Here is a 27,437-nt window from a genome sequence, read left to right as displayed (position 1 = left end):
ATGTGTTTTATTTTGAGAGAAACGTCCTACAGTAACAACAACAACACAAACACACGTTGATCCTTCAGCCAGGAGAGGTTTATTCTTCACTCAGATATGAACTCATTCCTGAACCAAGAGTCTAGATGGAGAGTGGCTGCACAGTTAACCAGGACGTGCGCGCGCACACACACACACACACACACACACACACACACACACACACACACACACACACACACACACACACACACACACACACACACACACTCTTTTCAGCTGACTACTTTTACTCTCCTAAATATGTGATGATGTAACTAAGGTATCACACCCAGAATTGTCTGATAATCCATTTCTGGTTTTTTGGCTACTGCAGTAAATTGAAGTGTGACTTTTTCTTTATGCAGTAAAAACTTTGTTGTCTTTTCACATGGTCTCACAGCAGCAGTCAGGTATGCTCAGCAGTCAGTTACAGTACACGATACAGTCATGTTAAAAAGAATGTGCAGCCTCTTTTATTTCAGACATTTTGAGGACATAGTAAAGATCATCTGGTATTCACGTGTTCTAAACATACACAGAAATACACACAGCAATACATGACATATCAATATTAATATTCAGCAAAAACAAAGCCAAAATACAGAAGCAGTGTGAAATATAAGCATACCACATGATTGTAGAACTCATTAACTTTTGCCTCTTTTCCACTGGTGCTTACTTGGCTTGACTTGGCTATGTTTTTAGTGTTTTTCCTAAAGGTGCTGGTACCTGGTACCAGGTACTTTTAGTACCTACTCAGCCGGGGCTCCAAGTGAGCTGAGTTGAGCTGAAAATGTGACGATAACAGCCTGCAGGCCACTGATTGGTCAGGGAGTGATGTCACTAGATGAGTCATGAGAGCGACTCCTTCACACGAATCAAACGAGGGAAGTGGTGCAGACATTTTTTTTGGGATATCTGCTTTAAGGGCTGAAAACTGGTGACTTTGGCACATTTCCCAACCTGTAATGCATTTTTTAAAAACATGTATTACATATACAATGATTCACATATATTTTTAGAAGCATTAATAATTGTGGTCAAACATAAGAAAGACAAATGACTGGGACTCATAATACAGTTTAAAATATGAATTTTTATGCTGCTCGTAAATGTGAGCACAGAGGAGATGAAAATGTTAAACCAAATTTGATGACCTGCAGAAACTGGAAGCTGAAGTCGTGGTGGGTCCTTGTTTGTTTTAGACACTTAACACTGACCTATGAATCATTTAAGTATAAAAAGGCATCAAACTCAAGACATGAACCAGAATTGTGCCTGAATGAATCGAGGCCAAAAGAAGAAGTGTCAGGTCTAAAAGGTGCCTGTAACAGATTAACAGTATCAGAAAGTCAAGTCCTTGAGAATATAGGACAAAATCCAGCAAAGTGATGACCTGAGAGATGATTCTGAGCCTTCGGTTGATCCAAAGCCTCCTCAGAAACGGTCTCAGTGAAAGTGTGTTTGTCAAGAAGCCGTTTATACAGAAGGGAAACGGAGAAAATGCCAAGGTATGCCACATTACACAAGAACTGGACTAAAACTCAGTGGCAGCAGGTGGAGTGAATGTCACTTTTTGTTCAAATCATCATCAGTATGTAAGGAGGAGGTCAGCAGAGAGGCACAACAGTGAGTATCTACAGCCATCTCTAAAACTGTGGAGGCTCTGTGATGGTGTGGGAGTGTGTTTGAGCCAGTGATGTTGGAATCTTGTCATAACTGATGGAATTATGAATGCAGAAATATACAGTCAGATTTTGATCCACCGTGCTTAGTGGAAAGTGTCTTATTGGGAACAGCTTCATTTTGCCAATGCAGTAATCGCAGGCCTGTGTAGAAAAACACACAATGGGGCACTTTGAGTCATGGACTGGCCTCCCCAGAGCCTGGATGGCAACATCACTGAGGCAGTGTGAGATCATCCTGACAGAGAACTAAACAAAAGGCAGACGACAGCCAAAGAAGAGCTTTCAAAGCCTGGAGCACTTTTCCTGAAGACTGCTTAAAGAAATTAGAAGAAAGCTGAGAGTTCAGCCTGTGTCAAAGATGAAAGGTGGTCACACTAAATATCAACTTTCAAGCTTAGGAGAATTATACAGACTTTTTTTTTTTTTGCCTTTTGGACTGCATTTCTTAAAGACCTGTAATATATTAGATGAATATTCTTAATAGAGTAGTGTATACTGTAACAGGTCAACAAAGGACACATTTACCACATCAGTTTTTAAAGGACACAGCAGTGTAGGTGATAGTGATGATGATGATGATGGCAAACTGTGTCACAGCTCATAGGGAACACTTAATAACACTACTGGTAAAAAGTCACAAGTTAATAGTTATTATTGCTGCATTGTAATGCACAGTGTTGCACAGACGTGTCGTGGATGCATCCCAGCAGGAAGTGGTAAGGAGGAACCCTGGTGTTGTGAAAAAGCCGTGTCTGACAGTTCGGCGGCCTGATTCACAACACCAGCTGACCCTCCCCGCCCATCAGTGCTGTGGTGCTGCACAGAGGCGCTGTGAGGCACGGACAAGCTGCCAGCCAGTGTTTGTAAATCTTTATTGTTCTCCACACAGTGGAGCTGTTAAACCCGTTAATCTGCATTAGAAGTGGCGCACTGAGAATACTCACCTTTCTTCTGCACACTTACTATACAACTAATTGCAACAGCAGATGGTGCGTGACTTTAACAAACACTGAATGGAGAGCAGGGAGCACCTTTCACACTTTCTCCACTGGAGGGCACCCGGCATCTTTTCTTCCTGCCCCCACACTTCGAGGCTGACGATCGGATGCACACACACACACACACGGATTAACCTGCAGATAATAAGACAGAAACAGGAAAATTCATTTCACGCTGGATTATTAGCTTTCAAAGCAAATGTTGCATTTGAAACTTCCAGTTGAATCAAAACAGCACGTTTTGACCCAAGCAGAGCCTTAAACATCACACAGGACTCAGCAACATAAACACATCTTTATCAGAAGTGTGTGACTGCACAGTGAAATGCAAAGCAGGCCCCTCAGATGTAACAGTGCTCTATTTGGTTGCCTATTTTTAAAGTGCTTTGGAATTGAGGTTAGGGCCATGATGGAGCTGAGAATAACTTTGGTTTCACAGCGGCAATCCTTAATTCACCTTAAAGCGGCTCGCTGAGCACCCAAACTCAAAGTAATGTCACTGTAAAGTAGGTTTACAGTAAAATGATCTGCACGCAGGGCTTCAGTGTAACAGCGCGTTTTAGGAAAATCAATTCCCAACAGAACGATTGTGGAGAAGCTTTTACTTTTTAATATCAATGAGGAAGTGCTAGGAGTCATGATATTAAACAGCCAGGAGCAAAATAAAGTTAGATAGAATCTGCAATTCTATAAAATTCAACGAATGGTGCTTAATTTGTATTCTTGAGTATCAAAATCCTGTTAATTAATATGTCAAAGGACTGGCATGCAGGTATTAAAGGGGAATATACCCGAATCCCTGGCTGCTTATTTGTCTGAGCTGGACTGTGTCACATGCAGTATTTATATTTCTGTATAAGGGCCCACTGTGACACGGGTGACACGGGTGTCACTGTGTCACATGTTCTGGAAATTTTCTTGAATACGTTTTTAATTAAAAAGATTTTTGAAATTCTGAATAAATTTCCCTTCAAGGAGAAATGGGTGTGTGGGCTCTTATGGGTTAATGGGATGCCTTTAATCAGCTCTCTCTCTGAGCTCTGTTAAAAATCCAAATGCTCGCAGTCTTAAAGGGCACTCGGACACTTTGGCAGTTACCCAAAATACATCGCCTAAGTAGGCACTTGACCCCAAACTAACCCTCCTGGGACAGACAGAGACCCAGAGGCTGCACACTGTACAACGTTCTTTGATTTTCTTGTTCCATTAATTGAGGCACATCAGTTTATTGTGGTAAGAAGCTATAATTCCTACATCATCTTCTTACAGTTATTGTCTCCTGTACCGCCACTTACAGCAGCTCAGAGCAGCTGGTACTCAAACTCCTCTGCCTGTCCGAACAGATGAGCCTTTATTCCAATATCATTTCTAACATCATCTGAGCTGAAAAATCTGCATCAACGAGCCGTTAGTCAGTGAGAGAGTAAAGGAGGTAACTGTGTCAATAATAGTAATACTGTAGTATGTCACATACTACATCGTTATATGCAGCAATATAGGAGAGTTTTGTAAGCGTCTGCATCAGTCTCCACCAAACCCTGAGAAAAATATCCTCCACACTGTCAATCGTTTAGTTGATGACTTCAATGGAGTTTCACTCGGAGGCTGAGAACCAGTCGGGGCCGAAAAATCAGGAAATTCAGCTTTGAAAAAATGAAACAAAACAAAACAAACAATGTTTATTAAACTGTAAAATAAAATAAAAAAATTAAATTGAAATTAAAAATAAAATTAGTTAATGACTGGCCTATGAAGATGATCTCAGTTGTTATTATAATGGAAGGCTTCTGTAAAATTAAAACTGATAATGCTTAAAGAGGATGTAAGTAGGCAGTAGGCAGGTGCGGTGACATAAATCACAAAGTTGAGCAAATGATAATGTTTGGGTTCATATCTGAGGAGTTGGAGTGATGCTGCTGTGACACAAAGAGCAGCTGTTTATAACAGTACAGAATATAACAATAACTATAAAGTATATATAACATTATGTTTGCTTATGCTGAAACAGAACATGATGTTATATATGATTTATGAAATAATGACATTAAACTAATGATATTAATAAATTATTAAACTATTAATTAGTGAACTTTATTATTTATTTCTCTGTTTGTAAAAAAAAACCCTACATACTAAAGTTTAATTAACTATCACTCTGTTAGAGGGGGAATTATTATTATGTGTTACAGAAAGTAATACATTATAGTGACACAAAGTACTGCTGTATTACTGTATGGTGTATCATACAGCTTTTAACGCCGGGCCATTGGACTTAACAGATTCTCCAGCAACCTGAATGAGTCTGATTTAAAAAGCACCATAAACCCCGTCCAGCTCCTCCCTTATCATTCTAATAATGACATTAATCATACCCCTGTGCTGCTGAGGCATATTTGTTGGACTCAGTGGAGGCGGGGTCTACCCCTTTAGGCCAAACTCTGCACCCTCACAGTGGGCGACCTCGCATAATGAAGCTGCACCCAGCTGCTTTGGAGTGCAGCTCTGGGCAGGAGTTGAGAGAGGCAGTTTACTGTACTACGTGTGCCACTGAGTAGGACCGGCGTCCACAATGTTCCAAAGCTCATGTTGTGAAATTGGGTTGTAAGCGTAGCTTGTAACCACTCCATTAATCACGGGTTTGTCCTTCTGCCTGACCAATCCAGGACGGGTCAGGCCGTCACTAATTCTCCCACAAGCTGCCATGTCACACTCAACATAATATCCCAGCAATACATTTCTCTTAATCCCTTTTTATCAGGTCTGCTGGCCTTTCTGGTCAATCTAATTGTGACAAAGCACACATGAGGGCTTTTGTGCCAAAAGAAAGTTCTTTTACGGTTTCAATTAAACGGCTCGGCCAGCCCAGCAGAAGCTCTTGGCTCAACGCCAGTGTCCTTCAGACAAAGAATGTCACTGCACATAATGGATGGAAACACTTGAGTGAGGAAAAAGGAAAGGAGGGTGCAGAATGGGGGGGGCACCCCCACAGTTTAGCTCGTTTCAGACCCAAAGAGCTGTTTTTTTTTTTTTTCAGTGCGACGGAACACAAAGATTTAAGTAACAATCAAAACTAGCCTAAGGGATTAGGTGTGTGTGTGTGTGTGTGTGTGTGTGTGTGTGCATCTAGAGGGAGGAGCTCAGTCACAGAAAGTTGTCAGAAGAAATGCATCAGTTTGAAAAACGGTGAAAGCAGTCGAGCTCTTCGGTTTGAAGTCTTTGGGCGATGACATCACTAAACACTTCCATTGATTTCCTTTTTATTTGATGTTCCAGCAAGTCTGAAAATATGTTTTGCCCTTGTCTTCAGCTGGTTTATCAGCTGAGCTCTGGTCTGTACATATGTACAGTAAATCTTCCATATTTTAGGATCTTCATACAGGGCCCTGCCTTTCCTTGCACATCCCAAACATCCGTCTGCATTACTCCAGAACTCTTTCTTTCTCTGCCTCTCCAAATGTCAGATTTTCCACCTGCTCTACGACATGCTGGACCTGTGACTCGGCTCCCACAGCTCTCCTCTGTCATTCTGACCAAGCCTTCAGAGCCCACATCAGGTTTACAGAGCACGTGATTTGGCTGTGCAGAGCTTGTATTTGTCACATTAATGTGCGTACAGCACAGAAGCAGATGCTTCAGTGTCACTGCTGTTTGTGTGCTGCAAAGAGGCAGAAAATTAGGGTGTGGAGCTCAGGGTGGTGGAGGAGGTTTCACTGCAATGAAGCAATGAATGACTCAGAGCTGACTTAATACTTTGTTGTAATGTTAGGGACTGCTAATGTTTTGACATCCGCTAAGAAGTTTAAGCATGTTTGTATGAAGAGAGCTGCATGCAGAGCTGCCAGTCAGCCTCTTAAAGGTCCATTCAAAGGGGAAAATGATGCTGTGACAGAGACGTCTGCTTCATCACACTTTTGTTGGTACCTGTTCATTATTGCTTTATTTAATCCTTAAATCCTTAATCATTTTCATGTACTATAAAATTTTTACTGCCAGGTTGATGGTTGAATTTATAGCATTTCTTTAATAGTTTTAACTCGTGTGTATCGTCTATTTGTTATCTTCACATTATCTGCACCTACTACCTTCACTTTACAACATCTGAGCGAGAACCCTGATCAGATCCCCTCTGAGCCGGCATTTGGAGCCTGTGGGCACAGCCAGGCTCAGAAAGGTGTAGTCATCTTTATTTAAAAAGAAATCATTTCATTAATTTAAAATAACCGATGAATATCTGAGTGGGCCATCAGAACAATCAAACAGTAATGGAGGAAGTACTTAGTAGTAGTAGTAGTACTGCAATACAGCTGTGAAAGAAAACAAATGATCTACTGCATCAAAAAAAAAAATTTACTAAGTGGAAGCAGCTGAAAATGTTCTTGAAGTATAAAAAGTAAAATAACATACGTGTATATATGCAAGCAGCACTTTAATGCTGCCCAGCTCATTTTAAGAGCTCGCAGAGTTCTCTGATTCCCAGTCATCTCTTTACCTGTCGGTCTGGATCAAACCCAGCTCTCTGAGTGGCCGCTGATTGAAATGAGCACAGGGGAAAACTCAACTCCTGACAATTTGTTCTGCTGAAAGGAGGTGACCTTTAGCAAACCTTTTAATATGGCTTATTACAGAGTGGGTCTTATTTCCTTCATTCTGAGCACAGTAATACGTATGGAAGTAAAACGGGGTTTAAAGAAGCAGTTTTCCTCTGCAGTGTGACTGACAGCCCTCATAATCAGGTTGTACCTCTAAGCAATACTCAGATACTCAGATTAAGTTTCTTCCTACAGAAGCAAAGAAACACCGTGATAATTTGTGAGCAACAAAAAAACAATGTAACATTTAATCCCAAAGGCAATAATATTTATATTCAATATCACTGAATTTATTGCATTGAAACATTTACTGAAAGCAATCTGAATCTCAGGCTGAGAAACCCCTTAAGCAGAGCTTCAGGTCAGACGAAGAAGTGAAGCTCAGCCACAGTCCTGACAGACCTCAGCCCACACTGACTGCCATCCGACTACTACATCCTTCCTCAGCCCGTCCACGGCTCCTCCCTTTCTGCTCTACCTGACTCACTGTTGTCATTAATGGCTGTTCTGTTCTGTGCTGCTTTATTTATCCACATGGAAGCAGAAACAACCTGTCAGACAGACTGGTGAGCCTCACTGAACTGAAACTTTATTTGTTCTGATAGGCCAAAGGTCTAATAAGGCTTTGTTGGTTATTAATCATTATTATTATTACATTTTTAACATTTAAAGACAACCAGTTACAGACACTTCTAAACATCAGTCATGTGAGTCATGAATAATCTGCTGCTTGTTGTTTTTATTATTGTATTATTTTTTTTGTTTTTGCGTTATTAATATTGTGCCGTAAATGAGCTCTAATTTGCTGTAATTTGCTGAGTCGTGTGAACTTTTATTGTAATCATTTTGAATCCTGCTCGAGTGAAACGCACTTTCATTAACACTCCTGTTTTTGCTGTGAGATGCTGTTAGCAGGGAATCAGACACAGAGAAGGGAATGCCACGCAGGTCCAAGCTGTTAATAACAGTTTGGGAATAACTGAGCTTCACAATGTTTGCTGTGTATGAATGACAGAGCATGAAGTTTGGAGCTGAGACTTTTCTGGTGAAAAGTCTGAGTGCTCATATAATACCATCACAAAGACAGCATCAGGGAGGAGCAAAAGCAGGAGGAGGAGTTTTTGATGTCATGGCCTTCAGGCCGATGCTCAGCAGCTTTTCTCCGTGTGTGGCCAAAAAGCCACACCCAGCTGGCACTGCGCTCCCTCAGGTCCAAGCCCTCCCCGCCTCCTTCCTGCTTCCCCCGGCTCCCGTTAGAGACGTCCATCCTTCACGCTGCTTTCAGACAGCTGTGCTTACTCTGCATTACGCAGAGGGGGAGTGTGGGAAAGACAGAAGATGGAGGGGAGAAACAGAGTGGCTGCTGGATGAAAGCAAGCTTTTTGTTTCCTAATGGAGCCGTGCCCTATTTATTTAGATCAGTTATTCAGATGGAGGCTGGCATTGGCACCACTGATTTAACATCATTCATTTCAGAAGGAGGAGGAAGAAAATGAGGCGATGAAGGTGGCTGATACTTTCAGAAACGAGGAGAGCAGCAGGACTTCTGCATTCAGTCAGTCTGTCATTCATTAAGTCCCATTCTTTTTTATAAATATATAAATTTAAAGTATGCTCTGTATAAGCAGTCTTTTGATTTGCATTTACCACCATTGTGACGTTTTTCATTGCTTGAGCAGATGTTTTTCTATTTTAAGATTTAATTGTGAATCAAATTGATTATTTAACTTCAGTGAGAGAAACAGAACTGAAGCTTTTTCTCAGCTACGAGGTAAAAAAACACACACACACATAAACACACAGACACACAAAGGATTTACAAACAAGCTCATTCACCCTCATCCTGACTGACTGAGTGACAGTGAGAAATATGGGCTGTGGTTTGTGAGGAGACAGAGAGGCTGAACGATCGGCACACAGCCAGATTGAGTCCAGTATTTCCACCTCAGAATAAATTCGAGTCTTATCACAGGAGGAGCAGCTGGCTGCTGAGCAGGACAGGTGACAGAGATGATGCTGACAGCAGCCCAGCCTGCCAATCTAATGTCTCTCTGGATTCCCAGAGGGAGGGGGGGGTGGAGGTGAGCTCCACTGTTCAGCATTTTAAAGGAGCTAAAGTTTCAGTCTTACGAGTCACAGCTGATTTGCAGATTGAGCTGCATTTACAGCTTGGGAAATGCAAAATGTGACTTCCTGACAAGCGTCATCTAATGGGATCCGGGAACAATCCCGGATGCTGAGTGACTAGTACAGCATGCTCAGACTGTAGTGACAGAGCGTGATCTCTGAGGAGTCTGCAGAGTTCAACACCAGCGGGCCGTTTTCACGTTTTCATCTGCCGAAGGAGGGAAAGTTCCTCTGTGCTCAGCTCAGTTTAACACAAGGATCTACAAGCGGGATTTTGTGACATCACAGCTAGTTTTACACCATTCATGCTCCACAATTTCAGGAAGGTGATTCAGCTTTTATTCAGATGCAGTTACTATTCAAAGACAAGTGTTATTAGATCCAGGCCTCACCAGATTGAATCGAAGTACAAATGAATCACAGCCATAAAAACCTAAAGATTTTTTCCCCTCCCAGTAGTTTTCTGTGACTTCCATAAAAATCTTGACTTTCTTGTCTAAGAAGCAACTTTTAGTGCTTAATTAGTTCATAAAATCTTGCAATGTGTGGCAGCCCTGAAGCAGGATCCCCACGGCAGACCAACAACAGTCTGCTCATTAGAAGAAGCCACTGGTCTGTGTCTGTTGCTCTGCATGGGCTGCTTTCAAAGTCTCTGTGGCTTAGAGGACGCTACAGGAACACACACGCTCAAGCTGTAGGTACATGTGCAAATGTGCACTCAGAAAACCCCGTCTGAAGGAGGAGATTTTTTACATATTGCCAACAAATCCCACGAAAAGAGCCAAACTAACAGTGATTTGATCCTGCATGTGGATACAGCTTCACCCTCTGTGCCACAGAGCTGCACCTTAAAAAACATTCAGTCTTTAGATTTATCTACAACTTCATGCCATTAAAAATAAAAGAAAGTTACCGGTATTACTCTCTCAGTCCCAATATGATTGATAGAGCTACATGGAAGGGCAGCAGAAGTTGACAACAAGAGAATTAATGATGCAACATGACGTGAAAATAGTTCAAAAATTATGCAATTATAAGCATACTCTGCACTATATAATAAAATCTATAGTGTTTATATAGAAGATGTAAGTATTCATATACTGTAGGTATATTACATACTGCAGTCCTTTTAATCCCACATTTCCTGTTATGCTTCTACTTTACCATGTGTGACAGTTATTATAGTTTCACGTTTTTCATTAGTTTAAATATTATTTGGCTTTCTTCTTCTTTTGTTTTAATTTCAGTTTATTTGTCAGTGTGTGACTGCTCCACATCCTCTCACTGTGCCGTGCTTTATCCACCTCAGCCTAGAATCAACATTTACCCCAACACGTACGTCTCTGGACTGTGGGAGGAGGCTGGACACATGCACAGGGAGAACATGAGACCCACCCACCACTGGCCGGGAGCTTCAGAGCAGGAACCCTGTGTTTACCACGGTTCCAGTAATCATCACCTCTGTGCCTGCTGTTTTCTTTGACCTTTTTAGGGTCTGTGTGCCAGCACTCTAACGGAGAGAGAACAGCAACTGTACTGCCATCTGTGCCCACAAGAAAGAGGCTCAGCGCAACAAAGTGGTGTGTCACGCTGCAGCAAGGCGAGGCCGTGGAGCCACTGATAAATTTCATGATCGGGGAGCTATTGTATTGCAGCTGCAGAGAAGAGGAGTAGAAGAGAGAGAGACTCTGGGCTGGATGTTTGGCAGGCGTGGTACCACAGCAGCAGCAGCAGCTCTGAACCAGCTGGCATACACAATAAGAAAGACGGGAAGGAAGCTCTGAGACAGAGGTGAGGAGAGAGTGAAGGTTGGGAGGGATATGAAGGTAGCAAAGAATGGAGACAACCATTCTTTGCACACACATGTAAGAAATGTTCATATCTGGTGCTTTCCTCTCTGTGCACAGGAGCACCAGATTGAGTCGTCATTTGCAGGAGCCTGTGGTGGTGAATCACCTATTAAATTGTTGCTTTTCCTAATTAGCTCCAGTGTGAACTCTGAGGCCCAGCGTCCCAGAATGTGTGTCACTTTTATAATCCTTCCCACAGAGTAATTTAAATGGGAGGTAACTAGCCTCAGGCTGCACCGTGGCTGGAGTCATTTCCAGGCCGCATTAAATGATAAGATCTGTAATAAGACTGAAATATAGCTTAGCTGATTGAGCCAGGTGAAGGAGAGAGCTCTTGTCATATTAATCCTAATGTGAAAATGATGGAAGAAAAATGAAGTCAGTGATGAAATGATTAATCGCACAAAGAGGTGGATGTGCCAGTTGTGTAACAAAAAAAAAAAAAATATATATATATATATATACACACACAACACACTGAAGCATTTAAGCAATTATGTAATTTGTTCCATGCTTGGAAGAGAGCAAATGCAAATTGAATACAGTGACTCAAAGTTAGGAAGCAGGTGCACGCAAGCAGAGGAGGGATTATCTGATTGAATCCAACCCAGAACTCCAAACTAATTAAAACATTCTCAGACACAAGAGCTTTATCTCCCAGTCTTTATGAGCAACTTTGTTGTATGTTTAGTGTCGATTTTTCACTTTCAGGGATCACAGTGAACGTGCAGGATTATTTAGAGGAAAGAAAAGGTTGCTATGGCGTTCCTCAAGAGCTCTACAGACAGTTTGCTTTTTCCCTCCGAGCAGGATGGCTGCCAAGCTCTCCAGGGATCTGTGTGTGTGTGTGTGTGTGTGTGTGTGTGTGTGTGTGTGTGTGTGTGTGTGTGTGTGTGTGTGTGTGTGTGTGTGTGTGTGTGTGTGTGTGTGTGTGTGTGTAAAGCAGAGAGAGAGAAAGGACAGTGGTTTCAGTGGGGCGGGATCTGCTGAATGGACTAACTGACAGGTACAGGCTTCATAACAGTGGTCTGTCACAGCGGCCACAACAGAGGACGACTCAACAACATCAGCATCCAGGAAGGAGGGCCCTAACCCTAAACCTAGGTTATATAGCTCACAATTCAATTCTTGTCCTGACATATGGCATAGAAACTGAAGACCTAACAGTCTTCCCTGAAAGCCCCCTCCTGTCTGATCATTTCTTAGTAACATTTACATTTACTTTATTTACACAGCAGTTTTTAAAGTGCTTCATAAATAAACTTGGCTGTACCATCATAATTGTCACCCAGAAGCGTTTTATAGAAAGGCAAAAACTGACTTTAAAAAAAAAGAAAAGAAATTATTAATATGTGTTTATTTCACTCATTATTTTCTTTGCTCCCTCATTTCCAAGATTTGGGTTTGTGGTCATCATCAATGATAACTTAGCCCTCAGACGGTTAAACATGTGATAAAAATTTCATATAATATGGGAAAAAATTATTAAAAAAAAAAATTTACAGATGTACAGATATAGATATTTTCCTGTAGTAACAGTATGGAAACCTGGAACAGGAAAATCACTTGTACTCGTAAAAATTAGGTTGTGTATAAAATACAATGCATGCCTCTAGGGAGTAATGGAGTAAAAGTGTACTGAAGTTGAATACTTCAGGCCATAGACTAAGTTTTAAACCACCACTTATGCTGACCTGTTTATGTCCATGAGGAAGTATTGTTAATGGATATATTTGTCAGTGTAATGGTAACAATGTGACAACACTACATTATAACACATAAACACGAGGTTGTTATTTATCTGTAACCTTCAAAGGTGCTTTGCTGGACATAAATGACTCAGCTGGAGCACTTTGTAACCCCACCAACCACCCAACCGCCTCCTGCTGCCTGTGCTGAACTTTATAAACATGTTGTTTCATTCATTCATGAAAAAGAAATCAAATACTCAGGCAGTAATTACATTTCTTAGAGTAACTGGAAAACAGTTTATTGACATATGAAAGTAAATGAGCACCACTCATTTTAAGAAATGATGGTCCTTCTGTGATTTATCACTTAAGACCATTTTATGCAAAGTCACTGTGCCATGAGTCAACATTAGTAACCTTCTTTAAAAAACAAAAACTATATATATTTATATATATATATATATATATTTATATAGATATATATATAATGTTCAGGTTTGTGTTAGGTGTGTTCAGGTTGGAGATTTTAAAAGCGTGTAAGTTGGTGGAGTTGATAAAAAAAAAAAAAAACATCCAACCAGGAAAACTGAAGAAGGGACATAAAAACCACAAGCTGACCCAGTGCCACCCATTCTGGTAATATGATTAGTTATAAATGAGTCCGTTGCTTGTTATTGTTAATATACTTGTACCACTAAAGTATAATAACAACTGGGCTAATTAATTGGCTAGTTACTATTTCAGTTTCATAGCCCTCGTGTGTGCATATTTACTAACAAAGTTGTGTTTAAAATCATTACAACACTGCTGAGGTCATCTTCCAGGGTGTGTATCCACTGGGGGGGGGGCTCTAAGCCTTCTGTGCAGGAGTCACAGTAAAAGGCCTTTTATATCAAATCCAGATAACTGGAAGAGGAAGCGACACTACTGCATCAGTCCTAAAATACTGGAGCTTTAAAATATCGATGATGTCCAATGAAAATGACTTATATCCAAATGATCAGCTGATTAAAACAGAACTATTTAACTCAATGTTTAAAAACAAACACATTATTTAAATGACAAAATTCAAAATAGACCCACTTCTTTTAGCTCATGAGGAGTTGAGTAAGTGGTGAATCAGAATGATGTCCACAAAGCAAACCAATAATATTATAGTGTGACTCGTGTGATATTCATGCTTCACATTAGCCGATCAGAGCAAGAAGAACGTTTAAAACAAGGGTGTGATTCTGTAAAAGGGGGGAAGTGTATAAAACACACATCATGGTTGAGAAAATGGCAAAATATCATATTGGAAAAGAAGAATCTGATCATTCGATCCAGTATATACTGTTGTTGGTTTGTCCTATACCCAGAATTCACAGCTGAAACTTTCTGTGTTTAATTATATATTAGTCAGTGTGATTTGTTTTCCAAAGAATTAATGTTATGGAATCTTTTGAAAAAATTTATAAGAACTTAGCGTATAAATAATTAGCCATAAAACACTCACACATCCCTAAGGTGACTTTTTAGCATTACTGAGGGACAATATGGAAAATTCCAAATGCAAGAGTAACACTTAAGTAGCTGCTGCAATGCATTTCAGCTCAGTCATTTAAGTGTCCAGGCCGAGGAGTCGTCCCGCTGCTGCCTCACACTGTCAGCCGCGGGGGCCTCTAATCAGCAGTGGAACCGGCCCCGACTGAACAAACAGGCAGCTTCATATAGAGGAGACATGCAGAGCGTGACCTTGACCTGACTGGCAACAAGAATAACCAGCGCACACCTGATGGAAACTATAAAAGAGCAAAAACTCTTCACTGATTCATAGATCTATATATATATATTTATATTTTTATGTATTTTATTTGTAGCTCCATTTGTGGCCACAATTATAGCCTCTTGTGCTGTTTTTCTGCTGGCTGTCATTTCTCTCTGTCTCACTGTGTGAAATGAAGAAAAATGTGATTTTCTCCCCCCCCCCCCCACAGAGCTTGGTTACAAGTGTCACTGCAGCTGTTAAATCTGAAAAGGAGAAACTTAAAGCGTAAATTTAATGCAATCAAATCAGCGCAATCAAAGCCAAATGAAACTGACCTTCATCTTCACACAGTTGAAGCAAACAGGCAGTAAACAGACTCATTTGCAGTAATTCTCCAGCTCTCAGCTGATCTCAGGGAGGGTGGAAAAGCTTCGGCTCTCCAAATAAAGGCTGACGGCCGGCCTGTGGGAGGAAAGCAAATGTCAGAGTAATTAATTTGTTTTCCTTTAAGAATAATAACGAAGGGTCAGAAGTGTGTGTTACACACTGGGACTCCTCAAACACACAGACTCATACATATACAATCTTTTTATTAATTCACTGTAATAAATCACTGAGGAGCGGTCAGCCACTGCACACAGGTATATGAGGCATGTGCTCTGCATACATGTGTGCGTGCAGCTGTTCTCCTCTGCCTCCCCACTGACTGTGTGTATCCCAAGTGGCACAGCGGTGCTGAGGTCCGTTTTGTGTTGATAACAATCTCATTAATCATGCAGCCACACGGCTCGCGGCTCCTCACCTATGATTACCAGCATTGATTGGCTCGGGGAGAAAGCAGCTGCTGCCTTTGGACCAATGGAGGCAGAGGTTGTTGGGGTGCAGCAGCTGAGCGGACGGCTATCGATCGACGTGAGAGGAGACTAAATGAAATCCGAATATTTCTCCTCAGAGATGAGACCGTCATCAGTGCCGCTGGGCTTGTCAGGAGGTGATAATCTCCACAGGGCGGATTCTGATCCAGGATATAATCAATTAATATTAATTTAAGTGGATCATATTTAAACAGATTGATCACAAAATTTCTTGCAATAACAAAACATCATATAACCCATCATTATATGTTATATCATACTCTTATTGAGTTCTGTAGTTTTTATATGAAAAAATATGAAAGATTATTTTAATCCTTATTTTATTTTGTTTGAGGAATGCAACAAATGTGGTGCTGCTGTGGCAGATTAAAAGGACATATTATATAAATATATTTACAACAATGTGGAATTAAAAATGAAAATATGATGATTTTGTGCTGCAGCCTGCTGGGCGACATCTTATTGTGAGACGGCTGCTGTCGCAGGTCCCAGCTCACACTCACTTTTTCATCATTCCTTCATAAAAGGAGAGTGACAGTGTGACCGGCTGCTTCTGGGAAAACACACAAACATGAACCTACCGAAAAATATTTACAGAAGAGCTGAAGAGCATATCCGATTTCACTACATGATTATTGTGTTCAAAAAGACTCACAATAAAAATATCAGTACAAAATGTAACTAGTGCACATACAGTTCTACTATCAGTAAAACTTATTTTTAATGTGTGTTTTGTCTAGTTTTGGCAAATGATTTGCAGTCAGAGTGAATGCAGGGAGGTGAAGAGAGACTGGACCCGAACAACAGCTTAGAAAAATAATAAAATGTAGTTTTGTCATAAACACAGTTTCAGTGTTTCCTGTCACTGTTATGGTTTATATCAGTATATAACAACAGATGGAAATAATGTTAGACGGAGCATCTACACAGGGTTTGATATGATAAACTCCTCATAATGATGCTGAGAAAGATTTCATGTTGCAGCCAATTAATGGACATTATATATTGTAGGGCTACTAAAATATTAAAATACTTGTAGATAATATAATTATATATATATAAAATAAAAATGTTTTCTTTATAAAATGTTCCAAAATATTAAATATGATTCACTTTTTCAAGCTTGCTGTACTTCACGACACTGATGCAGCCATATTTGATTTATTTTATTTTATAATCAGCGTCTCTGAGAACACTGATTTAATCCTCCAGCATGTTTTATGTGCGTCACTCAAATGAAAAAAATTCACATGAACAACATATTTTCCCTTATGTGTGGAGCTATGCATGCAATTGATACAACATAATAATAATTAACTGTAACAATATTTATAATAAATAAATAATAATAAAATTATCCATGTAGTTTTAAGCACATTATAAAATGACAGCAGGCTTTTATTCTTCTATATGACCAAAAAAAAAAAAGTTTGGAAATGAGCTGCAGTCATTTAAAAACATAAGAATCACAGAAATCGACTACAGCATCAACAATAATGTGTAATAATATGTAAATGAGGCAAACTAACATTCATTTAAATGCAAAGGATTTGAGTGTAATTACTTATTAGCCTGCTGCTTCTATACATTATCCTTTAATTCATGCATTTGGCTTACAAATGGAAATGAATGAGGCTTATTTTTAGCTGGCAGTGACATGAACTACAGCCTCAAAGTCATCCGCTGATCATCTGACTGATAACAAACAAACTCATAACTGTTGTAAAAACAGGAAATTCCAGACACAGTTCAAACCATTTACAGAGGCTTTATGCATCATTAGCAGCAACTCTTAAATTCACATATAAGTTCATACACCATAACCATGTGTAACCATGCGCACACTTTTTGGGTTTTAAATCACTTTGTATTATTTGTATTTAGGCAAATTGACCCTTTAATCCCCGTGAAAGGCTGAATGAGGCCTCGTACGGAGCACTCAGGGGTGCATTATGTTCACATGTATCACTGTTACCATCAGGGCGAATGCTGCACTGTGTGTTACAACAATCCCTCACCTCCTCCACAAAAAAAAAAAAACGAGGATATGGAATCAGGGCAGCCTAAAAAAGAGATGGGAATAGAAAAGATGAGCGCAGAGGCTCCAGGGTCTGGTCAAAATTACCTCCGTCTGCTCCTCAAATGAAAGCAAATGTGTCCTCAAAGCCCATCTAAAAGCGTCAGACAGAGGCTGCTAGGAGACACACACATTCACACAAGGCCTTGAGTGGTATTAGCTTTTGACTGCAGCGCAGACCTTTGAGTATTGATTAACAAACTTGGGACTCACACACATCCTTGTATGAAAAAAAGGTCATTTTTACTCCTTTCTGGAGATGATTTGAACTGTGTGAGAATCCGGAGATCTCAACAGAAATCACAGGATCTCAAGAAGAATGACACACAAGGACAATCCCATCATTTAACGCTTCCCCCGAGTGGCCTTTCAGACCTCTCTGATTTCAACTTTCTGTTGGGATCAAGAGGTTTTTCACTCAGCTGCGTATGCTGAGGAAGGGAGCCTCACCTGGCTCACCTTTCCTCACCTTTCCTCACCCTCGGACCTCCTGCATGAACGCCCGGCTCATCAGAACGGGGCCGAAACCATCAGACAAAAAAAAAAAGGCAGAGTTAAAGAGACGCGCTAAGACCACACACCTAAATCCTCTTTTTCTCACAAGCCTGCACACACACACACACACACACACACCCTCTGATAAAACCCACTAGCAAACTCTGTCACTCAATTAATGTCTCGTTTTATCTGGTTTTAACATACCTGCCATCCTCAGCTGGAATTAAAGCCCCCCCCCCCCCCCCCCCCCCCCCCCCCCTCCCTCCATGCACACACTTTCTCTCCCTAAGTAGCTGCACACAGTGTGTAGGATTAGGCACTGTGGTAATAACTTCTGCATTGAAAAATACAGGATTGGGCGTCCTCACATTCACAAAGACTTCAGTTCTTATAAATAGAATTGCCTCACACTTCCTATATACCCGCAGACTGCGTTTCCTTTATAGTTTTTATTTCCAGTTTTATCGTGGAAAAACACCAGCCTGCTGTTTGTGTTTCAAGTTTTTTAAGGATTTGATGATTCCAGCTGGGGCGAATCCCGTGAACTGTCTTGTACAGTGTTTACTACAGTGTTTTGCAGTTCAAATGGCGGATTGAAAAGTGCTGACATTCCAGTGGCAGATATTGCTCTCTTGCCCGCCAGCGCCCTAAATCCCCTGTTGCGAGGAGTGTGGTGTGAAATCCATTTACCACAGATTCCTGCAGAAAGCTTGTCATCTCATTGAAAAGATCCCCCTGAAATATGGAGGAAGGCTGAACTATAAAAAAAAAAAGAAAACAGAAAAAAGTAGGATATTCTTTTACTGCCCCCCAACACACACACACACACACACACACACACCCACCACCACCACCATATGAATAAGTCTTTGTTTCTTCTTCAGTTGCCTACACAAAAAGAAAGCTGGTAGTAAACAAAGATGGCTGCTGCGTCTCCGTCACGGCAGGGTTCATCCTTCATAAAAGGAGACTGACTATACTGTATGCAGTCCTGCCCCCTGAGGCGCAGGAGCACTAACAGGTGTAAGAGAAGGTTTATCATTTCTTTTGTTTCGCCGCTGTTGCTCCCATACCCCGACAAAGCCCCCAGCAGTTAACCTATGGCTGATTTCATCAAAGACACTGGAAGCAATCATTTTCCTCCCAGGTTATCACTGAATGTCCCCGCATTGTTCAGGCACTGTATGGAGGCAAAATGCTGCTCTTGCTCACAATCCATATACATCAACCCCCTTTTTTAAATCCCACCCACAGCGGAGGCTCCAGCTCTGGTTTCTGAATACAAAACTGGAAGAAAAAAAAAACTGATCGCTGAGAACTGTACGTTCAGCCTAATGATTCATGTCGTGCCTCTACAAGGACTCCGGTGACAGTCGACTCGCATCACCTCAGGATGAGCAAGGTCTCAAAGCGAGCTGATGTGCTCTGCAGAGTCAATACTTCCTCTTTTGTCTGAGCGGAAACAAAGGTCTCTCACAGCGTCTCCTCAAAGCAGCTTCCTCGTTAGTGTATTTAATAATGTCAGACAAGAAGAGTGCAGAAATGCAACCAAAAGCATTGTTTGATTGTAGCAGCATTCTCCAGCATCAGCATGTTTAGTTTGAGCCAATCAGAAGTGGTCCTGATGAGAGTGTGTGTGCCTGTGTGTGTGTCTGTGTGTTTTTGCTCTCCATTGCTATTTCAGGTCTGGTTGCCTTTGTGTGCGGCTATATGTCAAACAAAGGGCCGCTACGCCTGCCTGCCTGCCAGCCATCCATACGCCCTGGCTGGGGGGGCAGTGTGGGGGTGGGAGTGGGGGGTGGCAGAGATGTAATGTGCATGTGTGCGAGATTTGGAGTGGAGGGGGTGTGCTGTCTGCAGGGAGCAACCAGGCATGTGAAATTACTCCACACTGACTGTCTCTTTCCTCTTCCTCCTGACGCCTTTGTGCTCTGCTTCTTTCTTTCCGCTGTCCTTTTCCTTCATCTCATGTGCCCTCCCCTCATCTCCACGACCCTCTACCTTTCACCCTCTTCTTTCTTCCAACTCTCCCACCTCCCGCCATGCCTCCTCTTCCTGTCTGTCCCTCAGATGTGATCCAGCACACAGCCAATAGCTAATATTAGCCTGCAACAAATTGTAATCGAAAGTTTACCGCCCATTACAGCTCCTTTGGTGGGAGACAATCTTTGATATGGAAATGCTGCCACTCTCGCCATGTAGGACGCATGCACATGCACTACATTTGGTTCTGCATCTGTGTGCTTCTGTGTGTGTGTCAGAAAGAGGGAGACAACTGTGGCAGGACAATGAAAAATGGAAGGTGTATCCTCAGGGAACCCTGTCGTAAACCGTTTGGACAAATTGGGACTGAGGGTACACAATCTCAGAGGGTTTGTCGCAGCCTACAGCCAATACACACACACACACACATACACACACACACACACTCACATCAAACTGACACATGACAAATGGTAGGTGTGGATGATGGAGTTACTATGAGCCAATAATCTCTTTAATATGTTCAATCCTGCTTAGTCACACTAAGTACCTAAGTGCTCAAAGTAGTGAAAGGTTAGCAGGCAATATGAACAAAGAGATGAGCGTACAGTTAACATTCATCAGTGTGAGAGTCAGGAGCCAAATATCTTCCGAGCATCGAGAGATTTCATAATCATTTCATTTCACAAGATTGTAAAAGTTGAAAGACTGAATGATTCCATAAAGACAAAGAAAACGGGCTTACCTTTCAGTTCCACAGCCACATGTGAGAGTCCATCACTCTACACACACACACACACACACACACACACACACACACACACACACACACACACACACACACACACAGCCATCATGCATGTGCTTCCACGCATTCACACACACCGTGTGCAGGGAGGGAGAGACGAGAACCCATCATTGTTCTCATAACCCCTCCCACACGGCTGCGTAGCTCTGTCTGGATGGATACATGTAGGAGTAACACTCTCCCACACACACACACACACACACACACACACACACACACACACACACACACACACACACATACACAGTGTCTAGGAAAGAAAAAAAAAAGCTCAGCATCAAGTCGATCTTCTTGTAGCCTCTCTTTAGTCCAGGAATTCCAACACACATGCACACTCCTATATGCTTACAGCACACAAAGACTCCCACTCACACACCACGTGATCATGTGATGTGTGTGATGCACAATGCATGTGAGAGCATGTGGTGTCTTTCCACAGTTACTTTGTCTACACTGCATGTATTTCCTTTTTTGTACCCTGCTACAGCAATGTAAAACGTGTGTTTTTCTCCTGTGTGCACACACACACACACACTTACACACACACACACACACTGTAATATGTGACTATATAAGTGAGTACGTCCACCAAAGGGATTGGTGTGAGGATAAACAAACACACACCTTTACAAACCCTTGTTTGGCACAGCCACTGGGGGAGGAAACAGCTCTCAAGTCCTTTCTATTAGTCCTGAGGGGCAGCAAAGCTACCTGTACTTACCCCCTCTGCATTATTGATGGATGGTAATGGTGCCATTACAAGGATAGGAAGCTGCTGGATGTTTTAACACGGGGCTGATGAGGAAACGTTAAGGAATTAAAGTCCACTGGGCCAACTTTGGCTTTTTAAAGAGAACAGGGTGGGAGGCAGAGGGAAGTATTTTCACAGAGAATCGAGGATGCTGAAGCAATGATGGTCCGAGCCAAACACAGCTCAGCTAATTTTCAGGCCTTTATGAAAGATACACAGCTAATAAATGTTTTGAAATAGTTGATTATGATAGTACCGGTCTGACCCACGCCAATGTGGTTGATTTCCTGCTGACTGTCGGTGTTTGAGTCCAGCCAAGTTGTCAATTTAGCGGTCTGTATTTTTTTGAATGTGCAGACTTGATGTAAATCTTAAAGCGGAACAGACAGACGTAAATCTTAGAAACAGCAGACTGCTACCTTTTAGCAAAGTGCGTGCGTTTGCATGTGACAAAGAGCCGAGCTGGTTTCCTGTTCTGATCTGCATACCTGCTGCGTTTGCAGCAGGCAGCACGGCTGTGGAAACAAGACAGGTTGTGAGGTTAGGATTTTATCCAAGCAACATTTACAATCTGTCTTACTAATTAAGAAAACACAGACACGGGCAAGAGAGGACACCTTCCTCTCTGACGAACAGCACACAGGGCACTGATCCCAGCACCAAAGTGCATTAAGATTCAATGTTCCCCATTATTAATTAGGACATTTCTTTTTTATATATCAGAACACACCTGCTCCGGTTTGTAAATCGTATTTCAGCTTTTACTCATCATTTTTTTAATTATAAGATGAAATTAATTAAAGCTCTATCTGATAAGCCTTTGTGCTTTCCTCTCAACAGCTTTGTTAAACAAGTTTTCAAATGAAGCGTAATTAAATAAAATAAAAGGGTGCAAATGAAGTCACATTTGTAATTATTAACTGTGCAGTGAAAGTGAAATTTAGACAGTTTTACAACATGTCTGCGAGCATGGATGTGCTGAAACAGCCATTTAAAAATGTAATTAGATTTGTTGGTAAGTGTCGACTCTGTGATGAAGAACAAAGGATTTCAGTGATGTGTGTGAATCTGCATGTGTGCGCCACTCTGGTGTCTGATGTGCCTTCTACTTCTGATCAGCGAGAATTTTTGTTAATTGTAGTAAAAATTTGAGTAAATACACCCTGAGCTGTTGGTCACTTTCACTGTAGGCTTTCTTGCATGTATTTTTTGAAGAAGGGTCTTTATGCTCATAAGGAAAACATTAAGCACTAAATAAAATTTTTACTTTTATTTTGAAATACTTACATTTCATATGTATGCATTTTGTATATTTCAGTGTTTTCTTATGTGTGGCTTTGTTGTTATAGGTCAAACTGGTTTTATAAATGTGAAACAACAAATATATTATTAGGAATTAGGTCCATGGTAAAACACTATGTTTCCATTTTATGGTCTTTCCACATAAAATAAAAGTGTTTCTGCACCAAACACCCTTCAGAGTTTGTATGTGTGTCACAGATGGAGCGCATGGGAAAAGACAGTGGGAATGAAGTGGATTAGAGGACTTGCCATTTCCACAAAGTTCATGTAAAGAACATTTCACACAGTACGACTTATATACAGTAATTATTGCTCAACCTGGTTCACATACTAAGAATATATGTTCAATTCAATTCAATTTAAATTCAGTTCAATTTTATTTATATAGCGCCAAATCACAACAAACAGTCGCCTCAAGGCGCTTTGTATTGTGGGTAAAGACCCTACAATAATACGTGTCATATAAGAAATCTGGCACATTAGCCATGTGTACCATTGTCTTTATATATCTGTATCTCTTTCTCTCTCTCTTTCTACACACACACACACACACACACACACACACACACACACACACACACACACACACACACATATGTACTCTAACCCTGAGGTACTGTTTCACGTGATGCACACATTGGAGTTTTTTTTAAAAACCAAATCCTTCTGTTTGGTTTTATTGCTTAATAATGTGCTTTGACCTGCAGAGAGCAGTGCAGAAGCACTTTTCTGCTGTCTGGGATTTAATGTGAACACAATGGGGCTGACAACGTGTCAGAACCTATGAAGAGTTAAAGTCAGTCACACAGAGGTTTCACACCTAATGTGTAAACGTTTATTAACATCTGAAAATCTGCACTGCAGGTTAAAATAAAGTTATTGCCATGGTTATCGAGAACAGCTGCTTCAGTGATACAGTTTTAATCAAAACAGAAAACCTCTGAAAAGTAATAAATAATTAAGGTTGGAAATTATAATCTGAATTAGTTTAAATATTTTGAGACATGAGGTGCTATAATTATTATTTAACATTAGAAATGTTAATTGTCTTTGTTAGACTGAGCGACAGTAAAATGTATTACAGCATTTGTGTAATTGCAGCCATAATCAGGCAGAGCTTTGAAAAATAGTGCATCAGTATGTCAGAGCTTCTTTGATTTTCCACATTTTTCCAGATTAAATCCGGTCCTGGTGGAAGACGCGGCTCTTCGTAGTACACTGTGTTCCACTACGGCTGCCTTTCACTATTTACACACTGCATGTAATTTATTCTCAATACTTCTGATAAAACAAAAATAAAGCATCTGAGAAAAAAATGCAGATAAAATTCTTCTAAAGGATGAAAATATATTTGAATGGCACAACGACGCTTTGTCAGTGAATGCCACACCCAGGGCCCCTCACTCAAACACAGTACATGGATCCCCACCCCCTCTTCTTCAGCGGCTATTTCATCGACACACACACACACACACACACAGCGGCAGGGTCATGCCAGTGAATTAGAAGAAGTGCAAAGGTTTGTGTATGATGATGCCACTGTGTCCTCTGCAGAGAGAAATGCCTGCCTGCCCATCGAGGCTGGCGCCTCTTCACAAGAGCACGAGGATGACCAAGCAGTCAGTGAGACCAGCAGATTGAATTAGTGCTGATCAAATCAAATAAATCAAGCAAAACTCATTTGATTCTTTTACATTAATGCATTGAACTCTTTTTTTTTCTAGGCTTTTAAAATTGAAACACAGTGTTTTTATACTTAAAGCTCAGGTTTGCTTCCAAACAGCTGTCCTGATGAAGCAGTAAAATAATAGAAATTAATGAGAGTTATTCTAATGTTTTACAGTAAGTGTTTGTATCATTCACAGAGAAATGGGGGAGGGGGGGGGGGGTTATTACACAGTTGCTTACAGTAACTGCTCCATGCATTTCGATATTCAAACTATCGCTCGCTTGCTGGCATGTGAGAGCACGGAGGCTTCGGGGCATAAAAGCTGGCCAAATACATAAACTCATAAGCTATCTGTATCAATGCTTTGGGCAATTATTAGCACATAAAAGAAGCTGCTAGATGGGGGAGGGGTGGGGGGGGGGAATAGAAGCTCCAAAAAATTACAAAAAAAAGGATAAAAGAAAAAATATGTTTTCGTGTGTGATGTCAGCTTAGATCGAACCTGTGGGGGGGAGTGGAGGTTGAAGGAGGGGGGCTGGTTCAGTATGAGCTACTCAGCTCTGTGCCATTCAATGCAAATAAGGAGATCCCGAGCCCACGAATGCAATCATTTGAACATCTTTGAGATGCATTTTACTTTAGCAGATGCAGCTTGGCACAGAGAGACTCGGCCTCAATTCAGACTATCAAAAGAGACCAAATTTTTTAGGGAAAACATAAACTTTTTATCTGACATCAACCATCTGTCGCTTATGCAGAACCTTATTTGTCAGAAGTGCTCTCTGAATGCAGCCGAAGTTAATGAGACACGAGCAGTCTTGAGCATGTGTGTGATTGCATTTAGCTGTGGAGTAATGAATGAAACACACAGTACATGTACGCGTTAATACTTTGTCAATAACCAATATCAACACAGGCTGAGAGCTTGTCTCCAGAGCTCACTGACCCCGCCTTTTTCCTGCCATCCAGCTGCACTAACAGCTGTATGGCTTCGCTTATAGATTTTTTTTTTTTTAAACTCTTGGTGAAAAATGAGCCTTAAGTCAACTTTAGGGAACAAATAAAATAAAATAATGTGGGAAAAAAAAGCAGCTCCAGGTAGAAAATAAGCATAATGGTCTCACTAGACCAGGTGACCCTCGTCCACAGGGTCCCCACCCACTCAACTTCATTGCCAGCACATGCACAGTCTCCATGACAACCACTTACCATGACGACCCCCCCATCCCGTCTCACCATGACGACCTCTGCCACCCAGCTGTCCTCCTGAGGCCTGTAACTGAGCTAATATGGCTGCTGCTGCGGAGCGCCCAGCGACACTGAGAACACCAGCCCTCTCCTCCTCCTTTCCTGTTGTTCCTCCACCCCAGGGGGCTAAAGCAACTCAATCCAAGGACTCATTCAGACAATAAAAACAGCTCTATCCTCTGGTTCCACTGGGTTAAGTGACCCATTGCCTGCTAGCACAGGAATCAATTTGATCTTCAGTGCTGCTAACTATCAGCCTAACAACTCCTTGGACCTGGAAAGCCGCTCTCACATGGAGCCTGAAACAAATTCAAACCATCATTCTTCTTCTCCCTGCTAGAAAATTCCTCAAATGGCTGCTGTAACTTGGTTTGGGTCTTACTTATTTTGAAACTGAGCTCAAATGACAGGGTGATTGTGCGCTACAGGAATGTGTAAGTGCAGCACAAGCACAATCCAAACACACACAGACACTCACACACAGCTTCTTAAAGCATCTCTTTGTGTCTGGGGGTTGCATAATGATTCCATGACAGCCTGTCAGACATCATATGAAATTGATTCCACGCAGCCAAAGCTCCCCTCACTCTCTCTACACCATTGTCCCCTGATGACTCCGCTCTTGATCAGTCCTATTATGCTATAACATGCTACAGTACCCTAAGAGAAAGAAAAGCACAGATCACAAATGGAAGCAACATTAAAGTGCATTTAACACTGTCGCTGTCAATTTTGTGTGTAGAAGTCGGTACCTTTCAGCTCTGTGAGATCTTTCTTCTTTAAACACACCATAGAGCTTCTGACCTGCAGGTCTGGCCACATCAGGAGAATGTTACTCCCCACTGGAAAACCGATTAACCTGACTGGAACAGTATTCAACACTTTTTTTGAAAGATTGTAAAGTATCCACTATGTATGAAATGTAGCCTGTGGGCCTTTCAGAAAGGGGACCACATCCATGCACTGAGATGCTGTAATGTGTAAACACCTGAATGGGAGTGTGTGTGCGCGCGTGTGTGCATGCTTGTGTGTGTGTGTGTGTGTGTGTGTGCACGTGTGTGTGTGTGTGTGTGTGTAGAGCGGTGGATGTCGGATGCATGCATGTGCAGCAGAGTAGTGTGTGACTTACCCCCGGCTGTCCCTGAGGGCTGACAATGCTCTGACAATGCTGACGCTTCTCAGCAGCCCACTCCTCCGAGAGCTTTCATCTACAGTATGTTCGCTATCGCTCAAAACTGCCTCCTCTCCTTCCTGAACGCACTCTTTTTCTATAGCATTTATCTTCCTGTACTGTGGCTTCATCCTTCTCGCCTCGTTTCCTACTACATTCCTCTCATTTCTCCTCATCCTCGTCTTACTCTCTTACTTTCCTTGCTCTGCATTTCCAACTCTTTATTCACTTTCTCACTCTTTCTTTCTTCTTCACTCATCTCTGTCTTTCTCTCTTCCTCCCTCTCTTCTTTGCCTCCTCTCTGTCGCCCTCATCAGTGCTCCAGGAGCTTGGTATCGCTTGTC

At 41.5% G+C, this 27,437-nt stretch overlaps 1 long non-coding RNA gene across 1 annotated transcript; it reads right to left on the bottom strand.

Moving 5' to 3' along the window:
• Nucleotides 1–82: 82 nt before the first annotated feature.
• Nucleotides 83–27,437, bottom strand: LOC115794824 (uncharacterized). The gene is made up of 4 exons (XR_004021205.1): nucleotides 27,052–27,437; nucleotides 15,047–15,173; nucleotides 2,741–2,842; nucleotides 83–984 (listed from the first exon to the last, which is right to left on the bottom strand). It is a non-coding gene; the product is annotated as an uncharacterized LOC115794824 (long non-coding RNA).

The sequence above is a fragment of the Archocentrus centrarchus genome, chromosome 16, assembly GCF_007364275.1.
Source record: "Archocentrus centrarchus isolate MPI-CPG fArcCen1 chromosome 16, fArcCen1, whole genome shotgun sequence".
In the NCBI taxonomy this organism is placed as follows: Eukaryota; Metazoa; Chordata; class Actinopteri; order Cichliformes; family Cichlidae; genus Archocentrus; species Archocentrus centrarchus.
Note: the sequence above shows the minus strand (reverse complement) of the source record. Positions and strands in the feature narration are given on the sequence as shown.